We start from the raw sequence: 23,424 nt of genomic DNA on the forward strand, positions 1-23,424 counted from the left end.
ACTGTTTCAACTACAGTTTTGTAATATAACTTGATGTCTAGAATTGTGATACCTCCAGCTTTGCTTTTCTTTCTCAAGATTGCTTTGCTTATGCAGGGTTTTTTGTGGTTCCATATAAACTTTAGGATTTTTTGTTATAGTTCTGTAGAAAATGCTGTCAATATTTTGATAGGGATGGCATTAACTTTTTAGATCGCTTTGATAGTATAGATGTGAACAAATTTTTCTTCCAATCCATGAGAATGGCCTGTCTTTCCATTTTCTTTGTGCCCTCTTCAACTTGTTTGATCAATGTTTAATAGTTTTCCTAGTATAGGTCTTTATCCTCTTTGGCTAGGTTTATTCTTAGGTAGCGTATTATTTCCGGTGCAATTGTAAATGAGATCATTTTCTTAATTTCTCTTTCTGCAGCTTCCTTATTAGAGTGTAGAAATGCAACAGATATCTGCACATTGATTTTGTGTTCTGTAACTTTACTGAATTTATGTATCAGTTCTAGTACTTTTTTGGTGGACTCTTTCAGGTTTTCTATATATAGTATCCATGTCATGTGAAAATATTACTTCTTCCTTACCAATTTGAATGCCTTTTATTTCTGTTTGTCTGACTGCTGTGGGTAGGACTTCCAGTTCTATGTTAAATAAGAGTGATGAGAGTGGACATCCTGATCTTGTTCCTGATCTTAGAAACCTTTCAGTTTTTCCCCCATTGAGTATGATGTTGGCGTGGGTTTTCCACAAACAGCCTTTATTATGTTGAGGTATGTTCCCTCTGAACCTACTTTGTTGAGGCTTTTATTACGAATTAATGTACTTTGTCAAATGCTTTTTCTGCATCTATTTCAATGATCATATGCTTTTTATCCTTTCTGTTGTTGATGTCATGCATCACATTGACTGATTTGCAAACATTGAATGACTCCTGCATCCCAGGAATAAATCCCACTTGATCATGGTGGGTGTTTTTTTTTTTTTGGTTTTTGTTTTTTGGTTTTTTTTTCAATGTATTGTTGGATTTGACTTGCTGGTATTCTGTTGAGGATTTTTTTATCTATGTCCATTAGGGATGTTGTTCTGTAGTTTTCTGTGTGTGTGTGTGTGTGTGTGTGTGTGTGGTGTCTTTATTTAGTTTGGTATCAGGATGATACTGGCCTCATAAAATAAATTGGGAATTTTTCCTTCCTCTTACACTTATTGGAACAGTTTGAGAAGAATAGGTATTAACTCTTCTTAAAATGTTTGATAGAATTCACCTGTGAAGCCTTTGGGTCCTGGACTTTTGTTTGTTGGGAGTTTCTTGATTACTGATTCAATCTCCTCTGCTGGTAATCAATCTGTTCAAATGTTCAATTTCTTCCTGCTTCAGTTTTGGTAGGTTATACATTTGCAGGAATTTATCCATTTCTTCTGGGCTGTCTAATTTGTTGGCATAGAGTTTTTCAAAATATTCTCTTAAAATTGTATTTCATGGTGCTCTTTTGTTATTTTTCCTCTTTCATTTGTGATTTTTTAAGTCTTTCCTGCTTTTTATGAGTCTGCCTAGAGAGATTTATCAATTTTGTTGATCTTTTCAAAGAAACAGGCCCTGGTTTCACCGATCTATTCTATTGGTTTTTTAGCTTCTATGTCATTTATTTCTGCTGTAATCTTTATTGTTCACTTCCTTCTGCTAGTGTTGGCTTCTGTTTGCTTTTCTAGCTCCCTTAGGGGGAACACTCAGTTGTTTATTTGAGATTTTTCTTTCTTCTTGAGGGAGACTTGTGTTGCTATAAACTTTCCTCTCAGAACTGCTTTTGCTGCATCACAACAGTTTTGGACAGTTGTGTTTTCATATTTGTTTGCTTCCATGTTCTTTTTTATTTGATTTCTTGGTTGACCCATTCATTCTTTAGTAGCATGCTATTTAATGCCCAAGCATTTGTTTTCCCTCCAGATTTTGTTGTTGTTGTTGTTGATTCTTAGTCTCCTAGAATTGTGGTCAGAAAAGATACATATGACTTCAATCTTTTTTAATTTCTTGAGGCTTGTTTTGTGGCTTAATATGTGATTTATCCTGGAGAAAGTTCCATGTGCACTTGAAAAAAATGTGTACTCTGCTGTTTTAGGATGGAATGTCCTGAATATATCTGCTAAATCCATCTGGCCCAGGGTGTCATTCAAAGCCATTGTTTCCTTGTTGATTTTCTGTTTGGATGATCTTTCCATTGACATACTTGATTTGTTAAAGTCTCCTACCATTGTTGTATTACTATCAATTCAGTTCCTTTATGTCTGTTATTGTTTTATGTATTTGGGTGTTCCAATGTTGGATACAAAAATATTTACAATTGTTATTTCTTGTTGGATTGTCCCATTTATTATTATATGGCATCCCTCTCTGTCTCTTGTATAGTCTTTGTTTTAAAGTCTATTTTACCTAAGTATTGCTACTTCTTTTGATATATCCCTTTGCATGATAAATGTTTCTTCATTCCATCACTTTCAATCTAGAGATGTGTTTAGGTCTCAAATTAGTCTCTTGTAGGCAGCATATGGATAGGTCTTATTTTTTTTATCCACTCTGTCACCCCATGTCTTTTGATTGGAGCACTTAGTGCATTTACCCTCAAAGTAACTACTGATAGATAGGTATTGCCATTTTCTTACTTGCTTTGTGGTTGTTTTTATAGTTTTTCTCTGATCCTTTCTTCTCTTACTGTCTCTCACGGTTTGCTGGTTTTCTTTAGTGATATACTTGGATTCCTTTTTATTCTTTGTATGTTAGTGGCTTTTGATTTTTGATTAGTGGCTTTTTTTTTTACCATTAGGATTGTGTATGACATCTTCTATAGCTGTCTATATTAAGTTGATAGTCACTTAAGTTCAAACACATTCTTTACTCCTCCCTCCCCAACATTTTAGATATATGGTGTCATACTTTATATCCTTTTATCTTGTGAATCCCTTAACTATTTTTTATAGAAATACTTATTTAAACTGTTTTTGTGTCTTCTACTTTTCATACTCTCACTTATAGTCTTTTCTTTCCACTCAGAGTCCCCTTTAATATTTCTTATAGGGCTGGTTTAGTGGTCATGAACTCCTTTAGTTTTTGTTTGTCTGGGAAACTTATCTCTTCTTTTTTTAATACTTTAAGTCATTGTTACACTCAATGTGGGGCTCAAACTCACAACCCCAAAATCAAGAGTCATATTCTTTACCAACTAAACCAGTCAGGTGTCCCTTATCTCCCCTTCTATTCTGAATGACAGCTAAATAGAGTATTCTTGGCTGTAGATGTTTCCCTTTACACCTTGAATATATCATGCCACTGCCTTCTGTCCTGCACAGTTTCTGCTGAAAAATCCACTAATAGCCTTATGGGGATTTCCCTGGTATGTAACTGCCTTCTTTTCTCTTGTTGCTTTTAATTTTTTTTTTATTTATCACTACTTTGTTTACCATTTTGATTACTATGTGTCTTTATGGGAACCCCCTTGGGTTGATCTTTGTTCTGTTTCATTTTTTCGAGAGAGTGCACATGCAAGTAGTGGAGGGGCAGAGGGAGAGGGAGAGAGAGAATCTTAAGCAGGCTCCATGCCCAACGTGGAGCCCGACAAGGGGCTCAATCTCATGACTGTGAGATCATGATCTGAGCTGAAATGAACAGTCAGGCATTTAACCGACTGAGTCACCCAGGCCCCCCCTCCTTAGGTTGATTTTTAGGAGATCTCTGTGCCTTCTGGATCTGGATATCTATTTCATTCCCTGGGTTAAGGAAGTTTTCAGCTACTATTTATTCAACTAAATTGTCTGCCCCATTTGCTCTCTCTCCTCCTTCTGGGATCCCTATAATGCAAATGTGATTATACTTGATGAAGTCACGGAGTTCCCTAAGTCTATTCTCATTTTGCATAATTCTTTTTCTTCTCATTTGTTCAGCTTGATTACTTTCCATTATTCTGATTTCAAGTTCATTTATTTGTTCCTCTGTTTCTTACAGCCTCCTATTTATTTCATCAAGTATATTTTTAATTTCATTTATTATGTTCTTCATCTCTGATTGGTTCTTTCTTATATAACTATAAGACATTTTATGTAATCCCCATGGAAACCACAAAGAAAAACAACAACAGAAGATCTACAAAATAAAATAAGGAAGCTAAGTATGTCACTACAAAAGATTGACAAAACGTAAAGGAAGGCAGCGAGAAGGGGAAAAAAAGAACAAAACAACTATAAGATAAACAGGAAACAATGAACAAAATGTCATTAGTAAGTCCTTCCCTGTCAATAATTACTTTATATGTAAATGGTTTAAACTTTCCAAACAAAAAACATAAAGTAGTTGAATGGAAGTAAAAAAAAAGACTCCCCTTTTTTTTTTATTTTTTAAATCTTTATCTTTGAGAGAGACAGACAGAGCATGAGCAGGGGAGGAACAGAGAGAGAGGGAGACACAGAATCTGAAGCAGGTTCCAGGCTCCAAGCTGTCAGCACAGAGCCAAACCCGGGGCTGAACTCATAAACCGTGAAATCATGACCTGAGTCAAAGTCGAACACTCAACTGACTGAGCCACCCAGGCACCCCAAAAGGAGACTCACTTTAGATGTAATGGCACACACAGGCTGAAGGTGAAAACATAGGAAAACATATTCCATCTAAAGAGTCACCAAAAGAGAGCAGAAATAGATATATTTATAGCAGATAAAATGCATGTGAAGTCAAACACTGTCAAAAAAGACGAAGACATTATATGATGACAAAAGGGTCAATTCACCAGAAATACATAACAATTATAAATATGTATACACCTCATGTCAGATCCCAAGTACTTGAAAAAACTGCCATAATTTAAAGCAGAAATAGATCGTAATACAACAGTGGCAGGAGATTTCAAAAGCTCATGTGATGGTTCATTCTGTGTTCATTTGGGTGGGCCATGGGCTTCCCAGATTAAACATGGTTTCCGGTTGTGTCTATCAAAGTGTTTCCAGATAAGATGAGAATTTTAACTGGTGAACTCAGAAAGTAGATTGCCCTACCCAGTGTGGTTGGGCATCATCCAATCCATTGAGGTCCTGAAGAAAACAAAAGGCAGAAAGAGGAGGAATCTGTCCCTTTATCCATGCCTCACTGAGCTGGAACATTTCACTTCATCTTCTGCCCTTGGAGTAGGATTGATACCATAGTTCTCCTGCTTCTCAGGCTACAGGACTCAGAATGAATTATGTCACAAGCTTTCTTTCCTAGGCCTTTGGTTCACAGAAAGCATACCATGGGACTTCTCAGCTTCTAAAATCACATGATCCAATTCCTGACAAAAAATTTCCTTTTCTTTCCTTAACCCTGACTAACATAGCCCATTTTCAATAATGACGAGAACAGCCAGACAGAAGATCAATAAATGAAGAGAGGACTTGAACACGACTGACCAATTCATCCTAGCAGACATACACGGAACACTCTACCCAACAACGACAACATACACACTGTTCTCCAAGTGTACGCAGACATTCTCCAGGGTAGATGATGTATTAGGATATATTAGCCACAAAACAAGATGTAAAAATTTAAGAATATTGAAAAACAATTAAGAATATTAGTATGCGATCATACCAGGTATCTTTTTTTTTTTACCACAACAGAAAGAAACTAAATATCAGGAACAGGAGAATAAAGTGGAACATTCGTAGGTATGTGGAAAAAACACACTCCTAAAAAACAATGAGTCTAAGAAAACATCACAAAGGAAATTAGAAAATATCTTGAGACAAGTAAAAATGAGAACGCAACATAGCAAATCTATGAGACACAGTAAATCAGTAGCAAGAAGGAAGTTTAGAGCAGTAAACACTGACATTCAAAAAGAAGAAAGACCTGAAATTAATAACCTAACTTTACACATGAAGGAACTAGAAAAGAAAGTGAGCCTAAAATTAGAAAGAAGGAAATAAAGATTAGAACAGAAATAGATAAAATGGAGAATAGAAAAAAATACAGTGAATGAAACTAAGAGGGGAGCTTTGAAAAGATAGACAAAACTGAGAAATCCTTAGCTAGACTAAGAGAAAAATGACTCAAATAAGTCAGAAATGAAGAAGATATATGACAACTGAGGCCAAAGAAAGAAAAAGATTTCTAAGAGACCAGTATGAACAACTGTATGCCAACATTGGATAACCTAGTAGAAATGGATACATTCCTCAAATATACCAAATACACCAAAATATACCAAAAATACATCAAAAAATCTGAGCTGAACTATACCCAGTAAGGAGATCTAATTAGTAATCATAACCTCCCAACAAAGAAAAGCCCAGAACCAGATGGCATCACTGGAGAATTCTACCAAACATTTAAAGAAGAATTAACGCTAATCCTTCTCAAATTCTTCCAAAAAGTTGAAGAAGAAACACTTCCAATCTCATTTTATGATGCTAGTATTAACCTGATACTAAGACAAAGATACTACATGAAAAGAACACTACAGACCAATATCCATGGTAAATATTGATGAAAAATCCTCAACAAAATAGTAGCAAACTAAATTCAAAGCACATTAAAATCAATATATACCATGACCAAGTGGGATTTACTCCTGAGAAGCAGGAATATTTCAGTATTTTAAAATCTATTAATACAATACATCCCATTAATAGAACAAAGGGCAGTGACACCTGGGTAGCTCAGTCCATTAAGCATCCAACTTCAGCTCAGGTCATGATCTCATGGTCCATGAGTTTGAGCCCCACATCAGGATCTGGCTGACACCTTAGAGCCTGGAGCCTGCTTCAGATTCTGTGTTTCTGTCTCTCTCTCTGCCCCTCCCCTCCTCGTGCTCTGTCTCTGTCTCTCTCTCTCTCTCTCTCAAAAATAAATAAACATTAAAAAAAACAAATTTAATAGAACAAAGGGCAAAATTTACATGACCATCTCAAATGACACAGAAAAAGCATCTGACAAAACTCAACACAATATCCTTCCATAATAAAAATGTTCAACAAGGTAGAAATAGGAGGAAATTATCATAATATTTTTTAAAAGCTATATATGAAAAGCCCATGGCTAACATCATACTCAATGGTGAAAAACTGAAAGCTTTTCCTGTAAGACCAGGAAGAAGGAAAGGATACCCATTCTTACCACTCTTATTCAACAACATACTGGAAGTCCTAGCCAAAGCAATTAGACAAGAAAAAGAAATCAAAATCATCCAAACTGGAAAGGAAGAAGTAAAATTATCTCTGTTCATAGACAACATGCCCTTATATGTAGAAAATCCTAAAAACTCCACCTAAATAACTATTAGAATAAGCAAATACAGTGAATTTTCAGGATGCAAAATCAACACACAAAAATCAGTTGTGTTTCTGTATACCGGGAATGACAAATTTTTTTGAGTGAACAGTTTTAAAAGAAAATTAAGAAAACGATCCCATTTACAATAGCATCAAAAAGAATAAAATACTCAGGAATAAACGTTACCAAGGGAGTGAAAAGATTTGTACCCCGGAAACTACAAAATATTGTTGAAAATTTTTAAAAAGACATAAATAGGGGCGCCTAGGCGGCTCAGTCGATTGGGCATCTGACTTCAGCTCAGGTCAAGATCTCACAGTTTGTGGGTTCAAGCCCCGTGTCAGGCTTTGTGCTGCCAGCTCAGAGCCTGGAGCCTGCTTTGGATTCTGTGTTTCCCTCTCACTCTGTTCCTCCCCCACTCATGCTCGCTCTCTTTTTCTCTCTCTCTCTCTCAAAATTAAATAAAATTTTTAAAAAATTAAAAATAAAGTAAAATAAAATAAAATAAAATAAAATAAAATAAAAAGACACAAATAAATAGAAAGACAACCCACGTTGATGGATTGGAAGACTTAGTATTATAAAATGCCCATACTTCCCAAAGTGATCTATAGATGTAATTCAATCTCTATTGAAATCTCAATGGCATTTTTTGTACAAATAAAAAAGTCTATCCTAAAATTTACGTAATGCCAAAGGACCCCATATAGTGAAAACAATCCTGACAAAGGACAAACTGGAAGTTTCATGCTTTCTGATTTCAGAACATATCACAAAGCTGTAATGATCAAAACAGTATAGTATGGCCCAAAGACAGATGTGTAGACCAATGGAACAGAATACAGAGCACAGGAATAAATCCTCCTGTATGTGGCCAAATGATCTTCAGTGAGGGTGCCAAGATTACCTAAGAGGGGAAGGAAGGGTAGTCTCTTGAGCAAAGATGCTGGGAAAACTGAATGCCCACATACAAAAGAATGAAGTTGGATCCTTACTTTATACCACATACAAAAACCAACTCAAAATAGACTGAAGACCTAAGCATAAGCCTTGAAACTATAAAGCTCCCAGAAGAAAATATAGATCAGCTTCATGGCACTGAATTGAGCAGTGGTATCTTGCCTATTCCACCAAAAACACAGACACCAGAAAGCAAAAATAAACAAATGAGACTAAAGCAAACTTTAAAATGCCTGTACAGCAAAGGAAGCAATCATCAGGGTGAAAAGGCAATCTAGAGAATAAGAGAAAATATTTGCAAAACCTATATATGGTAAGGGGTTAACATCCAAAATATTTAAAAATCTCCTACAACTCAACAAGAAAAACTATATTATTTAAAATGAGCAAAGATCATTTCCAAAGATGATATACGACCAACAAGTATATAGAAGGATGCTCAACATCACTAACACAGATCAAAACCACAACGAGATATCACTTCACCTGAGTTATGATGGCCACTATCAAGAAAACAAAAACTAACAGGCTTTGGCAAGGATGTGGAGAAATTGGAACCCTTATGAACTGTTGGTAGGAATGTAAAATGATGCAGCCATTATGGATGATAGTATGGAGATTCTCAAAAAAAATCATATTCCATTATAATAATATTCCATTATATATATATAATATATATATATAATATATATATACACAAATGGATGTATATGACATGTATATGTCATGTATATGTATATATGGCATGTATATGACAAATTGATGAATCTTGAGGTCTTTAGGCTAAGTGAAACAAGTCAGACAGAGGAAGACAAATACCGTATGGTCTCACATATGTTAAAACAAAATTTTAAAACAATCTTGTAGAAACAGAGAACAAATGGGGGTGGTCGGGGTGGGCAGTGGGAGCTGGGAAGTAGGGAGATGACTAGTGGTGGGCAAAGGTCAACTTCCAATTATAAAATGAATAAGTTCTGGGATGCCTGGGTAGCTCAATCTGTTAAACGGCTGACATCGGCTCAGGTCATGATCTCATGGTTCGTGGGTTCGAGCCCCATGTCAGGCTCTGTGCTGACAGCTTGGAGCCTGCTTCAGATTCTGTGTCTCCCTTCCACTCTGCCCCTCCCTGGCTCTCTCTCTCTCTCTCTCTCTCTCTCTCTCTCAAAACATTAAACATTAAAACATTTTTAAAAATTGTAAAGTGAATAAGTTCTGTGATGTAACATACAGCATGGCGACTATGATTAACCATGTTATGTTATATGTAAGTAATAAGTATAAACTGTAATATATAAGCAAGAGGTGGATATTTAAAGTGCTCACCACACAGGCACATGCAAAACTGTAACTATGTAGGGTGATGGATGTGTTAACTATACCGCGGTAATCATTTTGCAATATATACTTGTATAGAGTCCCTTCCTTGGGCACCTTACATTTACACAGTTATGTCAATTACATCTCCATAAAGCTGGAAAAAAATTTAAAATAGGATTATCAGACAATTTAGTAATCCCACTTTGAGATATATGTCAAAAAAGAACCGAAAACGGGATGTCAAAGGGATATTTGTACACCCATATTCATCTCAGCATTATTCACAGTTGCTAAAAGGAGAAAGAAAGCGAACTGTCCGTTGATGGATGATTAGATAAGGAAAAGACAGTGCATACACACAATGGAATATTATTCAGCGTTGGGGAAAAAAAACCAAGTCCCGTCATACGCTACAAAAAGGACACCACGCTAAGTGAAAAAGGCAAAACAAAAAGATGAAAAAATACAGCATGCTTCTGTTTGTATGAGGAATCTAAAGCAGCCAAACTCTGAGATGGAAAGTGGGGTGTGGCTGCAGGGGTTGCCGGCAGGGGAGGGAAACTGGAAATTGTCATTCAAGGAGTATAAGATTTCAGTTGTGCAAAGGGAAAAACTAGAGACCTGTATGCTTAAAAATGATTGTGATGGTAAACTTTCTGTTAGGTGTGTTTTGCCACTATGAGAAAAAAAAAAAAGCTGATAACAAAAAAAAAAAAAAATCAAACTAAACTCTACCATAAATTCTTATAAATAGAAACCTTAGAAATTAATTCACCTAATTTTATACATGGGCTAAATGCGGATTAATTGTAATTCGCTTTTCAACTAAGCAGTCAGGTTAGTTTGTAATGACTTACTATTGTGAACTATTCTGGTTCCTTGTGTTTCTCTAATGGCTTAAAAATTATCTGTGATGAGGGTGTGTACCTAATACATATAATGTATTATTTGGGATTGGAACCTCTATACCAATTTATAGTCTCTAGGATACTTTATGAAGCTTGGGACATCGGATCTGCCCAGTTCTCTGGGGTCTCTGTCATTCTCCATCATGTTCCAGGATTGCCAAGAGCACCCCCAATCACACCTGATGTCCTTTCAGTAACCTGGCATGTGACTCACCTGAGCCTCACCTGAGTTTATTTAAAAGAAATACATAGGGGTCCCTGGGTGGCCAGTCAGTTAAGCGTCCAACTTCAGCTCAGGTCATGATCTCACAGTTCGTGGGTTCGAGCCCTGCATCGGGCTCTGTGCTGATATCTCAGAACCTGGAGCCGGCTTCTGATTCTTTATCTCCCTCTCTCTCTGCACCTCCCCTGCTCATGCTGTCTCTCTCTCTCAAATTAAAAACAAATCTTCAATAAAAGAAATACATACATAAATTTTTGTTTTAATTTCCTCACCTATCCTGGGCTTTCACCCAAGATTCTGGTTTGTTTTCCTCGTGTAAGCTCATTGTCTTTGATGAAGAAGATGGGGACCAAAATTACAATGAGGAGACCCATCTTTACGTGACCTTTACTTTTTACATCATCAGTCCCTAGCAGAGGCGACCATGGCCTTGGCCTTCTTGCCCTACACACTGCGAAAATAAGCCTGTTTTATGATCTCCAGCATTTTTTTTCAAACCTGCACTGGTGATGAGAGATAGCCCTGACATTCTTCATGTGGGTTCGCATTACTCTTTGTCGATTTGGGTGGACATTTGCTCCTTCTCCACCTCGTCGGCACGTGCTCACCAAATGTCACCTCACGGGCGGGCCTTAGCGATGTGCCGTTTCTACGCGACTTCTTTGGCTTCCCCGTAATGACAGTGTGACTGCAGAGCCGCGAGGCTGCTTTGTGTCCCCCACGCCATCTACACCCCACCTGATCTTCCGGTCTCTGTCCCCGGGGCTCTTTCCTCCCAGCATCTCAAACCCCCCTGCCCTTGGGTCCACTATGCACCAGACTATCTCAACATAGTACGGGACGGTGTGATCATTTTCTTCCAATGGTTTCACCAAGTTTCTGTCACCAACGAGCAGGCTCAGATCCCTCACAGCACTTCCTCCCAGGGTCTTGCCGCTCAGGAAGAGCTTCTTAATTAGCACCCCAACTTGTTCAAGGAACCCAGACGTGCTCAGAACAACACTTCAGCGGAAGTCCTAGCACACCGACGTCTCCTCCAGGCAGGATAACACGACCTGACCTTCAAAGAGCTCCTGTGCAGTGACAAGTCCCAAGCTAAGTGGGTCCAAGCAGGTTTATCTCCCTGAACCCCACATTTGACCCCGGAAGGCGGCCACTTTGTGGACTCCGTGTCACAGAAGAGGTCTAGAAAGGTTTTTCCCCGTATTTGTGGTGCCGGAGAAGTGAGAAGCAGACCTGGAATTTCATCATCTGCTGTCCACTTCAAGTTCACTCCTCGCTGACCATTTACAGTGCACTGAGCATTCACGCTTCATTTCACATGTACGCTGGATCGCACACTCAGCGTGCCGCACACTCACCGTACTGCTCACTTACACTGCACCGCACACTCACCATGTCGCACACCCACGCCGCACTGCGTGCTCACCGTGTCGCACACTTATACTGTCCTGCCTACTCACCGTATGGCACACCTATGCTGTCCTGCACACTCACCGTGTCGCACACTTACACTGCACTGTAATTTCTTGCCCCAATGCCCCTTTTATCACCTACATTAGGAAAATTCTACTCATCATCCTTATGTGAATTCTCACGCGTGTGTAGCTTCAGCAAATAGCATGCTTCATTCCACTCCAGAAAACGGTGACTTGCTCCTTTCTACACACTAGAAAGTGAACGCAGTAAGCTCAAACCTATATAAAATGCCTTTCACAGTATTCCATTCTACTAAATTCCTCTGTTTCTTATGCCAAAGTTCTTTTGTCTTGCTCTTGCATTTAGTTTTAAATCACTGAAATGAATGTAAAGTTAATGACTCACTGTCCCAAATCATAAAGATAAAAGGCATATTAATAGACTTTTTAAAAGAAGATTTGAGAGCTCATGGAATGATTTCTACCCAGGGACTCTCGAACCACGTATAGCTGAACTGCTTATAACCAAGAATCTAAATTAAAAAGAAAATGAGTACACCCAGAGAAGACTTTATCATTCTTAAAGGAATTATTTAATATTTCAAATGTGTTCATTAAAGGCATACAGTCCCACATGTTAGCGGCTGTAACCCACCAAGTTCATTTTTAAAACACTAATTCTAGTAATAGTACAAAAGAAGGCATTCAACACTTCAGTTGTAGAAAAGGAATATATTCAAATGCCCATTTTTATGTGTAATTCAATTTAGCTTATGAGAATTTGAACATCAAACTCACCTTTATACCTACCTCCAAACGTTATTTTTTGTAACCAAAAACATCCTCCGCAATTTTGAGGGACACAACTGACTTACTTTACTTACATTACTTTCATAGTGATGCCGTCTATCATAGGAATCGCGTGTGGGTAAAGGAGAAGCATAAAAAAACTTAAGAAATGAATATAAGGTATCAAGCATTTGAATGAAATACAGGCTCTGCCTTCATGTTTTTTCCTCTTAAAATTCAGCTACAACTGAATTACAACTTAAAAATAAGCTACAACTTATTTTTTACATGTCCTTTTTGGGGGGATGATGATTATTTACCAAACTCAGGTTCCACGTAAATTACACTGAACGTGACCTTCAGGCCCCACCGTTTCTCCTCATCGACTCAGCAGACATCTTCCGGAAGGGGCAAGATAGCAAGTATTTGAGGCTACGAGGACCACGGGGTCCCGGTGGGTCACACATGCTCTGCCGTGCTGTGCTGTGCTGCGTGGCTTCTCCTGTCCTTTAAAAATGTAAACACCACGTGTAGCTTCCAGGCTACAACACAACACAAAGAAGTCACAGGTCACTCCTGCCCCCAGCCTCCATTGTGTTGCCACTGGCTGCTGACGGTTTTCCGAGGGGCACTTGTCAAAGAAGCCAAAAACAAAAAAATGTTTTTCTCTTAAACAGAAAGAGCCAGATTTTTGCCTAGTGATAAGAGCACAGAATTAATAACCAGACCTTTATGCAAGTCCTGATCTATCCTGAACTAGCAGGTGTGATTCTGAATACATTACTCCGTCGTCTCTCTAGGTTTCTTTTCCTTATCTGTAACATAAGGGGATGATTTTCACTGGAGGGAGAAGGACACAGTGGGAGGGATCCGTGGGGTAGGGTCTGGGCTGGTGGCAGAGAGGAGAGGCACGGTGAAGTGAGACGGACTCCACGTGGATGAAACACACACAGCGGTCAGTGCTGGAGTCTCCAAAAGGCATTTCCAGGGCTTTGAGTCACCTGCCTCTTGCAGGGATTGTATGCATTCATATAACAGCTACCAAGCCACACACGAACACAGAGACACTCAAGGATGGAGAGCGGAAGTCAGACATTCAAACACAGCAGGCAGCACTAAGGACAGGCACAAGCCGTGTGTGGAGTCGGAAGGGACATCTATGGGGTGTGGGTGTTCCGGGAAGATGCTCTGGATCTGACCCCAGCTGGACAGAGTGAGAAGCAGGTTCGCGGCACACAGAATGAATAAAGTCTGCGCATTCAGAACTGCTGAATTCTGGGTGGGGGCCGACAGGCAACTCCGTGCCGTCCAAGGTAGCAGACGTGAGTCGGGACCGTGGGGAGGCCAGAGGGTGGACAGGACGGGGTCAGGAGCCACACAGGCTGTGTGCAGAGCGGCACGGGCTCGGTGCCGTGGGTAATGGGAAATCACTGAAGCCTTTTCAGTCACAGGCCTCCTGGCCAGATTGGCATTTCAGATAAATCACTCTGGCATCTGTGATCAGATCTGAGGGCACAGCTTAGCCCAGCAAGTTGAATTAGGAACTCAGCCCTCAGCCCCACAAGGAGATGAAGACTTGACCAAGCATAGCCGGTAAAGGTCAGAACAAAGAAGGCTCCTCTCAGCAGTGTTTGCAAGATCAACCTTGAGGACCTGGGGACCAAGAGAAGCAGGAAGCAGGGGTAGAGGGGGTGGGAAGGGTGGGTGAAGAGTGCTGCAGAGGCGGCTTCCGATGCTGGGGCAGGGGAGAGAGGGGCGGGAATAAGGGAGGTGACCTGGAGAGAGGAAGAGCCATTCCGAACTCTGCTTGAAGTCAGACAGGCAGGCATGGGGCCTCCAGGTAAGGGGCCCTGCAGGCAGATTTGGGCCTTAAAGCACCCAAAGAGGAAGCCATGGAGGTGCAGGTCTGGAGCTGGGGCTGGGCCACATGCAAGCGGAGAACGTGACAGGGAGGAGAGGAGAAACAAGGCCCACGGGGAGAGCCAGCTGGAGGAGATTCAAGGGAAGAAAGGCCACGGAAGGAGACAAAGGAGCCAGGAGCTGCTAAGGGGTGAGAGGTCTGCTGTCCACGCTGTTCAGCAGCAAGGATGAGGGCAGAGGACCGTCTCTCTAGCAGGGTCTGAGAGGAAGCCGCACTGCAAGGGGCTGAGCAACCCTAATGAAGGGGGTGGTCTAGACAACTCTATCCCGGCTTCCTCCATATCCAGGGACACAAGTGCACTGCAGGAATTATAACGACCAGGTCATTTAAAATCGTTCTTGTTAACACAATCATACAGAAAGAATTGCAATCCAGCAGAGAATACAAATCAGCTTGATGTGACGGTGCCACTTGAAATTTACCATCTATTAGAAAACGGCAACCCTTTGTCTACGCGCACGTTTAGTTACAGGCGGATAATGTGAAGCGAAACTTCCTGAGACCCCTCTGATATACTGTCAGGTCTTCCCAGTTACTGTAATCAAACGGGAGAATAACCAAGTTATCTGTGCAGACTACTATCTGTGTTGGGAAAGCCAGGTAATTCTAGCTGGTGGGAGCTGGCAAAATGTGAACTCCCGAGCGCCCTCTGCACAGAGCTTCTAAAATGCAGTGCTCACGGAAATCACTCAGGGCTGGCTGAAGGGATGGTCCTGGGTCCCACCCAGATTCTCGTGGGTTCAGGAAACCCACTCTTACCAGGCTCCTCCGGGGGACCTAGATCAGGCAGCCCAGGCAGCACATACTTAGTCCCTGGAGATGTGCGACCTTCTTTCCTAGGTCAAGTGCCTGTGTACTTGAGTGACTGCCCATTCTCAGGAAATATCACAACAAAAATGTTAATGAATTTGTATCACTTTCCATAGGCTAAAACTCATCAGCATATTTCCCTGAAAAAAGAAAGTCGCTGCTTCAAGAAAGAGGCCAGTGAGTCCAAGTGCCTGATATCAGTGAATGCATTAGTTTGATATTCTAGAAGCATAACCTGAATCCATACTGAGGGTCCCATCCCAGGCTGGAGATTGCAAGAGCATGGCTGGAAACAGACTTGAGACAGAACAGAATGTGATAATCACCCACCACAGGGAAGTTCTGGAAGAGCCCTGAATTTTGCCCGGGTGGGTCTACAGAAGGAGAAGGAACAGAATTCAGTGACAGGAAATTGGGAATGTGGAATGAGTGACCATGTCCACTCTCACCTTCCAGGGGTGGCTGAGAGGATTGGAAGAGAACCCAGGTGGGAAAACAACTTAGAAATGGCCCCGGTGTTGCTTCTCAAGTTCTAACGTAAAGACGCTTGACTTCCTATGACTGCTTCCTCGCCTCAGTGCACCTTGTGTGAAAGGCATCTTTTTTTTACTACCTGGCCTTTTTTTAATCCATAAAGGTAAATTACATATGCATTTCTAAATGAAATAAGTAATTTTCATTTAAAGGTCTCCTGTTCCCTTGACAGCCTCACCCTTTGCTCTGCAAAACTCTTCCAGAGTGATGTGTTATTCCTAGGACAGAAAGGAACAGAACAGCGGAATGGCCAGAAGGCTTGGAGAAAAGGGAACAACAGGAGAAAAGGGTGAGGATAGAAGAGATCAGTCACTGCTATTAAAATGCACCATCTCAGGACCTCGTCAAGATAAAAAGCTTCTGCACAGCGAAGGAAACAATCGGCAAAACTAAAAGCAACTGACAGAATGGGAGAAGATATTTGCCAACGACATATCAGATGAAGGGTTAGTATCCAAAATCTATAAAGAACTTATCAAGCTCAACACCCAAAAAAACAGTCCAGTGAAGAAATGGGCAAAAGACATGAATAGACACTTCTCCAAAGAAGACATCCAGATGGCTAATAGACACGTGAAGAAATGTTAACATCACCGGACACTGCTGTTTGGTAGAAAGACGAAGTCCCAGTAACCTTGCCAAGACCTAGCTCTCTGACCTTGAAAAAATGACCTAAGTCCTCTGAGTCCTGTGCCCTGGTGAGAAGATCCCAAAAAGGAAGGTACATGTTTGAGGTGCTCAACTCACCACAGGTCAAATATAAAGAAGTATCATTTTCAAACATCCTGGTTCCAGTGAAATTTATTTTCTCACTTAGGCAAATGTTTTAATACATTACACGACCCGCAAGTTATGTACACACATACACATATATATTAGGATCGCAAGTGCAGCGTATATCATGGTTTGACTCCACACGTTTTATCTCCTGATTGCTTAACGGGGAGGAAATGCTTCTTTTCTTCAAGAACGTTCATGATCTGCAGTGAGCTCATATTTGCCGGGCAATCTTCTTTATCTGCAGGAGTACTGACTTATCCACAGATCCTATTAATGGCCTGGAGCTTGTATGTTGAAGCATTCTCAGATCAGAGGGGATGGGGGGGCGGGGCGTATTTAAAGTATTATTTCACATGCAAAATAAAACTTTAGTTTTTTTAGTATGCACTGAACAAATTTCATTCCCCCAGTTCTCAAAGGACACAGATAAACAGAAACATAGCTTTATGCCCTCTAGATGAAATCATATTGATTAAACTTATTTCTCCTTTGGTAAGTAAATATCACACTCTGGATGATTTTTACAGCAAGTAACATATCACAGGGGGCGTATTAACACTACCGCGAAAGCAATGCCATATATTCTGGTTTCCAAAAAGTCTATCACACATAAACCTCCTCTGCTCACACAGGTTGGTTACACAGGGCAAGGGGCCATAGCTGTTAGCTACACTACACAGGCTTGTGTAATTTCAATAAACTAAACAACTTCAAACAGACAAATTGTTCTGGAGGACCCTTAACCCACGGTTGCCAAATTACCTTCAAAGCCTTTTAAAATACCAAGAGAGAAATGTAATTTATTCTGGCAGCTATGCAGTGATACCCTAGAGAGGAAACCTGATGGCCCAAAAGGTCTGCCCTTCCCCTGGCCTCAGTCATGTGGCTTCGGTTTGGGGAGCTCCGCGGTGACTCTGGGGTCTCTTGTTGTTAGTCTCCTTTCGAAGTGGAAGTCACCAGGAGATGCATGGATGGACTGCATCCCCAAGAACCCAGGGCAAACTTGCGCGAGGCATGTTAACCCTCATCGGAACAGAGACCCCAAACATTTCACCAGATCTTCAAAGCAAGCCAGGACTGAAACAGGAGAGCGCGCCCCGGGAGCTTCTGCGCTGGGCAGGATGGAGACCGCCTGTTCTCCAGCCTTGCTGCTCAAGGTCTCTCCTCCCGCCGGTTCAGAGCCGTTAAGTTTTACTCGGCCCTGCTTAGCAAAAGCCAACCCCTTCTCCTCCAGGGGCGAAATAATTCTACCAGGTGGCAAAGGATGGACACACAATTTACACGTATTGGCTCACTCCCCAAACAGAGAGCTGAGCCCAGCGAGTGGCTCCAGCTTTTCAGTGTGACACAGATACGCCCGGAGAACTTGATGAAGATCACCCCCATTACCTGTCGGGGGCGTACAAGGCACCGGCCAAACCCAGCACTTGCACCCAGCCGGTGGGTCCTCCCCAGCCCCGGGGAAGGTGGGCGGCGCCCGCGGGAGCGGGGGCCGAGAAGAGCCCCGGATGGGTACCACCGCTGCCCCGCCACTTGGCCCGGGCCCTCCCAGACAATGGGGCGGACGCTGTCCGGCGGGGGTCACGGCCAGGGGTCAGTGGGATCAGTGGGAGAGGCGACGGCCAGGGAGCCCTCCTTCACCCCTACATCTTTGTTCTCTCAAGTAGTGGCCCCTTCTCATCCCCAAAGAGAAAAGGAGGACGGCCCCCTGCTGCCTTCCGGGGAGGAGTGGGGCTCCCCTAAGTGCCCGCGCCGCTGCCCTCACCTCCCGCCGCAACCACAGGCTTCCAGGTCCCTGCAAACTGCCAGTTTCGCCTCCTCTCCTGGGCTACGTCCAGAGTTGGGAGGCTTCCGCGGTCACACACCTCCCCGCGTCCCCTTCCCCGGAAAGGACCGCCAGCCTCCTCTCCACGCCCCCCTCTCCACGCCGGCTCTCGGGCCGGGCACCCCGCGACCTCGGCGCGAGCACCCCCGAGCCCTCCCGGAGTCGCCACCGGCGCCTCCGGGCAGGGGTGCCTCTGCGCCCCGCCGGCCTCCAGACCCGGACGAGGCTGCTCGGCCAACCGCCCCGCGGCGGGGACCGCGCCCCACGCCCCGAGCCCCGCCGCCCCGCCGCCCCGCCGCCCCGCCGCCGCCCTACCTGCCGAGAAAGGTCCGCGAGACACGCGTGCAGCCGGGGGCGCGAACGCGGGATCAGCTCCGGGCGCGGCGCGAACGCGGGGATCCGCTCCGGGCGCGGCGCTGCGCGTGTGCGCCGGGTGCGCGTGCGGCGGGTGCGCGGGGCCCCTGCGCCCAGGGCCGCGGCGCGCTCGGGGCGGGCGCGGTGCGCGCAGCCGGGCCGGCGGGAGGCTGGCCGCGGCCACTCGGAGCCCGCCTCCGGGACCCGCGGCCGCCCTCGCCCCTCCCCGCGCGCCCCGCCGGCCGCGGGGCTCGGCTCCAGGCCCCGGGGGGGGGGGGGGGCGGGGGGGGCGCCGCCTGCCCCGCTCCCGCCGCGGCCCCTCGGCTCCCGCCGCCCTCCGCTCCCGCCGGGGTGGTCGCCCGGGGCTCCGGCCGCTCTGCTGCCCACGCTCTCCCGCGCCGAGACCGCGCCTCTCTCCGCTCCTCCGATCCCCCCCTCCGGCTTCTCCCTCCCCTCGCTTTGCTGACAGGCTAAGAATGGGGCTCCCGCGTCCAACTTTTCTTTCCCGACTCCAGCAAGAGGACTGGGCGCTGGAGGGGAAGGAGGTGGCCCCGGCGTGGGTCTCCTACGCCGTGACCCAGAGTTGTGACCTGGGGCGGGCATCCCCCTTCCCACCCCCCCGGACAGTCCGACCAGAACAAAGGCCATCGCGGGGACTGTGGCAGTTGTCAGTAGATGAGATGAGATGATACAGAGGCCATACGGAGCCTTGAGATTCCCCTGAATTCTCGAAAATAGGAATTTCAGGTGGGACAAGATAATCATGGGCAAGGTCAAGGCTCTCTCTGGGCATCTGGTCTCTGTTATAATTTTCATGACAGAGTAGAAGACGTGCCCACCCACCCCCACCCCCAAATTTTGTTCCTGCTTGGCCCTGTAAACAGTCCGTATTTCGCCAAGAGAACCCTAGGCTGTCTTAATTCTGAAGTTAATGTGGTGCATGCGCCTGCACACACACACACACACACACACACTATAGTATATAGTCGCAAAGGGTCTTGTATATAACACATAACTTTATTCAAATGACTTTATAATCATATTAATTATTCAGAGTATTCTTATCCAAAATACGTGATACATGAATATGTAAAAAACAATGTGGCATTCAGAAAATTTCCTACTTACGTGGTGTTAGCCCCTGCATGTTCGGGAGTGGATTAAAGGACAATTCTGAGATACTGTCGTGATGTTCACTTAGATTTCCTATTTTTCCATGCACTGAGATAAATTTTGTGAATTTTAAGGTGTCTTAAGGATCGATTGAGTTACCCTCTATGCTATGACATGACGTATATGAAGGTGTTTTCCACACATAATGTGACAAGAATGTAGTCCCAACTCAGATTTCATTCTCACAAAAATAATTTACAGAATCAGTGAATTTATGAAAGCAATTCAACCATGGCACTAAGGATAATATGGACTAGTAAGAATGATTCTGAATTAAAAGTAAAATAAATACTTCAGCACATAATGGTTTTCTTGGCATTTTATACACTGGCACCAAGAAATAGCAAATGTGCTGTGAGGAGTATTACCCATTTCCATACTTATTGTGTGGCATTTTATCTGAAACCATTCTGTTTCTCTCTATATTGTTAAGTTTCTTTTTTTTTTTAAGTTTATTTATTTTGAGGGGCGGGGGGGTGGAGGGGCAGAGAGAAAGAATCCTAAGCAGACTCTCAATGTCAGTGAAAAGCCCAAATCGGGACTCAGTCCCAGGAACCGTGAGGTCATGACCCGAGCTGAAACCAAGAGTTGGTCCCTTAACCACTGAGCCACCCAGGGGCCCCTATATTGCAAGATTTCTACAGTAGGAGAAACTTGCACAAATTTATCAAAAGTTAGTTCTGGTAGCCTGCACCCAAGACTATAATATCAAACAAGAGATGCCAGTTAATATACTAAAATGGATTCAACAGGACAGTTTATGTTTTATAACACTAAGGTGCTTATCCTTCTCAAATATAGGTTATATATTTGATAAGTGTTTATATCTGTTATATATCTAAGTTTCTATGTTAGTACCTTATGAGAAAAAAGTGTGAGAGAAATATATAAAGAAAACCCATTGATCACAAACAATATCGTATTTGTATTCTAACTATTCCCATCACACTCTGCCTCATCAGTCACCACAGTGGCTTCAAATACACAACTGACTTTGATAAGGTTTTAAAAAATGATTCTGCTATCCAAGCATAAAGGCAATATATTATTAAGAACGTCAATATTGGTTCAGTTCCCGAAGGTAATTTTCCTCTGTAAAGTGAGATACAAATGCTGGTCTGCCGTTGGCGAGCCCTCTGTTTACATGGAGACATCGGATTCTGAAATAGTAATTATTTCTCTCTTGCAGAAACGGGCATGATCCAGCTCGGCAACCCCCTGAGGGACAGGCTAGTAAAAGAAGAATGTCTTAAATAGAAACCCCAGAGAACCTGGCTACGTGCACGTCTTGACTTAAAGTTTTTGTCACTTTTCAGAACATCAATTACTCAGTCTCATCCCATGGAAAAGTGTGTGCAGTGACTTCTTTGTACTTTACTACACTCCTAATCTGTCCTCTAATAGACAGTTCTCAAACTGGAAATTTAAGCACAGAAATAATTTGCTAATTCTTAGTAGTTTGGGGCACAGAGACATGCATTCCCAATAAAACAACACGTCCACATTAGTCGTGTCCCTACAAGCATTGGTAGGAGTCAACAAATGGAGAATGTCGTGTGTATTACCTGGAAACAGCGTTTTCTAAGTCACTGCACAGTTACACACTGCAAGGATTACCCTGCTTCACAATTTGTATGAAAGTCTGGTTTCTCTATCTATTTGCTATGGACTGAATGTTTGTGTACTCCCAACATTTGTATGTTGAAATCCTAACCCCGGTGTGATGGCGTTAGAAGGAGGGGGACTTTGGGAGGTGATCAAGTCACGAGATGGAGCCCCCTTCAAGGGGATTGGTGTCCTTATGAGAAGACACAGTGAACTTCTTGTCAGCTCTCTGCCCCATGGGGACACAATGAGAAGACAGTCCCCTGCAACCCAGAGGAGGGTCTTCCCCAGGAACCCCCATGCCAGACCCTGATGTCAGACCGCTAGCTTCCATAAGTTTGTGTTGTTGATGAGCCACCCAGCCTGTGGTCATTAGTCATAGCGACCCAAACTAAGACACCGTCTTATCCATTATTTGGTGGTGGTGGGGGGGGGGGGGTCGCAATCCCCAGCCATAACCATGAACTTCCGTATTTCTTCATGCAGACCTGTCGGTTTTCATGTCGCGTATTTAGAATTTCTGTTTTCAGTGCATAATGTGTCGAATTGTCACGTACTCCTAAGGAACTGACCCCTTAATCATTTGGAAACAATCTGCTTTATCCCTCGGAATATTCCTTGAGATGAAATTTACTTTTTGTTATACTGATACAGCCACCCAGCTTTCTTTTGATTAGTGTCAGCGCCATATCTCATTTCATCTTTTCACCTTTCAACTATTTGTAACTTTATATGTAAAGTGTGATCCTGTTGGAGGTGGGCGTCAAGAGGATGTGACCACCAGTTGACCTGTGAGTTGGCCCCGGGGCGATCAGAGGCCCCCACACCCTCCCCTGTTCTTGGAATGTACGTTCTGTCTTCACGGACGCAGCCCCTGAGCAGCATTGTGCTGTTAAGATCATCGGGATGGTCCCCGTGCCTGCATGCCAGGTAAGCCTCTATATAAACTTTAAGATCCTGGTAGGGAGATGGAGAAACCTACTGATTTTGCCACAGCCCAAGACAAGCCTCCAAGGTAAAGTTTCATGCATTAAAACTTCTACCTTCCCATCTGGAACAGCCGGCCTCTTCCTTCTGTCTTTCCTTGACCTCTGGGTACGGGAGCCAGTTCCAGATTTTACCAGAGAGGCTTCCGACTTTGTAAACCAACAGATTCTTGTAAAAACCGTATCATTAGGTCTTGGTTTTTTGTTGTTTTTTTTTTTTCAATCCAGTGTTACAATCTCCGCTTTTTAATCAGACAGTTGGTACAATTCACATTGATCTCAGGTGGACATAAAGTATGAGAATTTTACATCAGGATTCTTCCACATACTCCATATATGGACTAAAGTCTCAGGGCACAGGAATAGGGCTATGGCGTAAAGCCTGCCTACATCTGATTTGCCCATCCAATTAGGAGGTGTAAAGACAGTAATTTCACTCAGTGTAAATCTCTTGTGGAAAGGTCTCTCTGTATAATATGTACATTGCTACACAAAAGGATCTTTACCTAGAAACATATGCAAATCAGGGGCGCCTGGATA

General features: G+C 42.9%; 1 protein-coding gene across 1 annotated transcript in view; it reads right to left on the reverse strand.

Moving 5' to 3' along the window:
* Positions 1–19,506, reverse strand: part of MYO16 (myosin XVI) — a 611,293-nt gene extending 591,787 nt beyond the window's left edge. The window contains exon 1 of the mRNA XM_060636706.3: positions 19,082–19,506. The gene's annotated coding sequence lies outside the window, so the exon portion shown is untranslated. The remainder of the gene's footprint in view (positions 1–19,081) is intronic.
* Between the last annotated feature and the right edge of the window lie 3,918 nt (positions 19,507–23,424).

Source organism: Panthera onca, chromosome A1, assembly GCF_046562875.1.
Source record: "Panthera onca isolate mPanOnc1 chromosome A1, mPanOnc1 haplotype 2, whole genome shotgun sequence".
NCBI classification, from domain to species: domain Eukaryota; kingdom Metazoa; phylum Chordata; class Mammalia; order Carnivora; family Felidae; genus Panthera; species Panthera onca.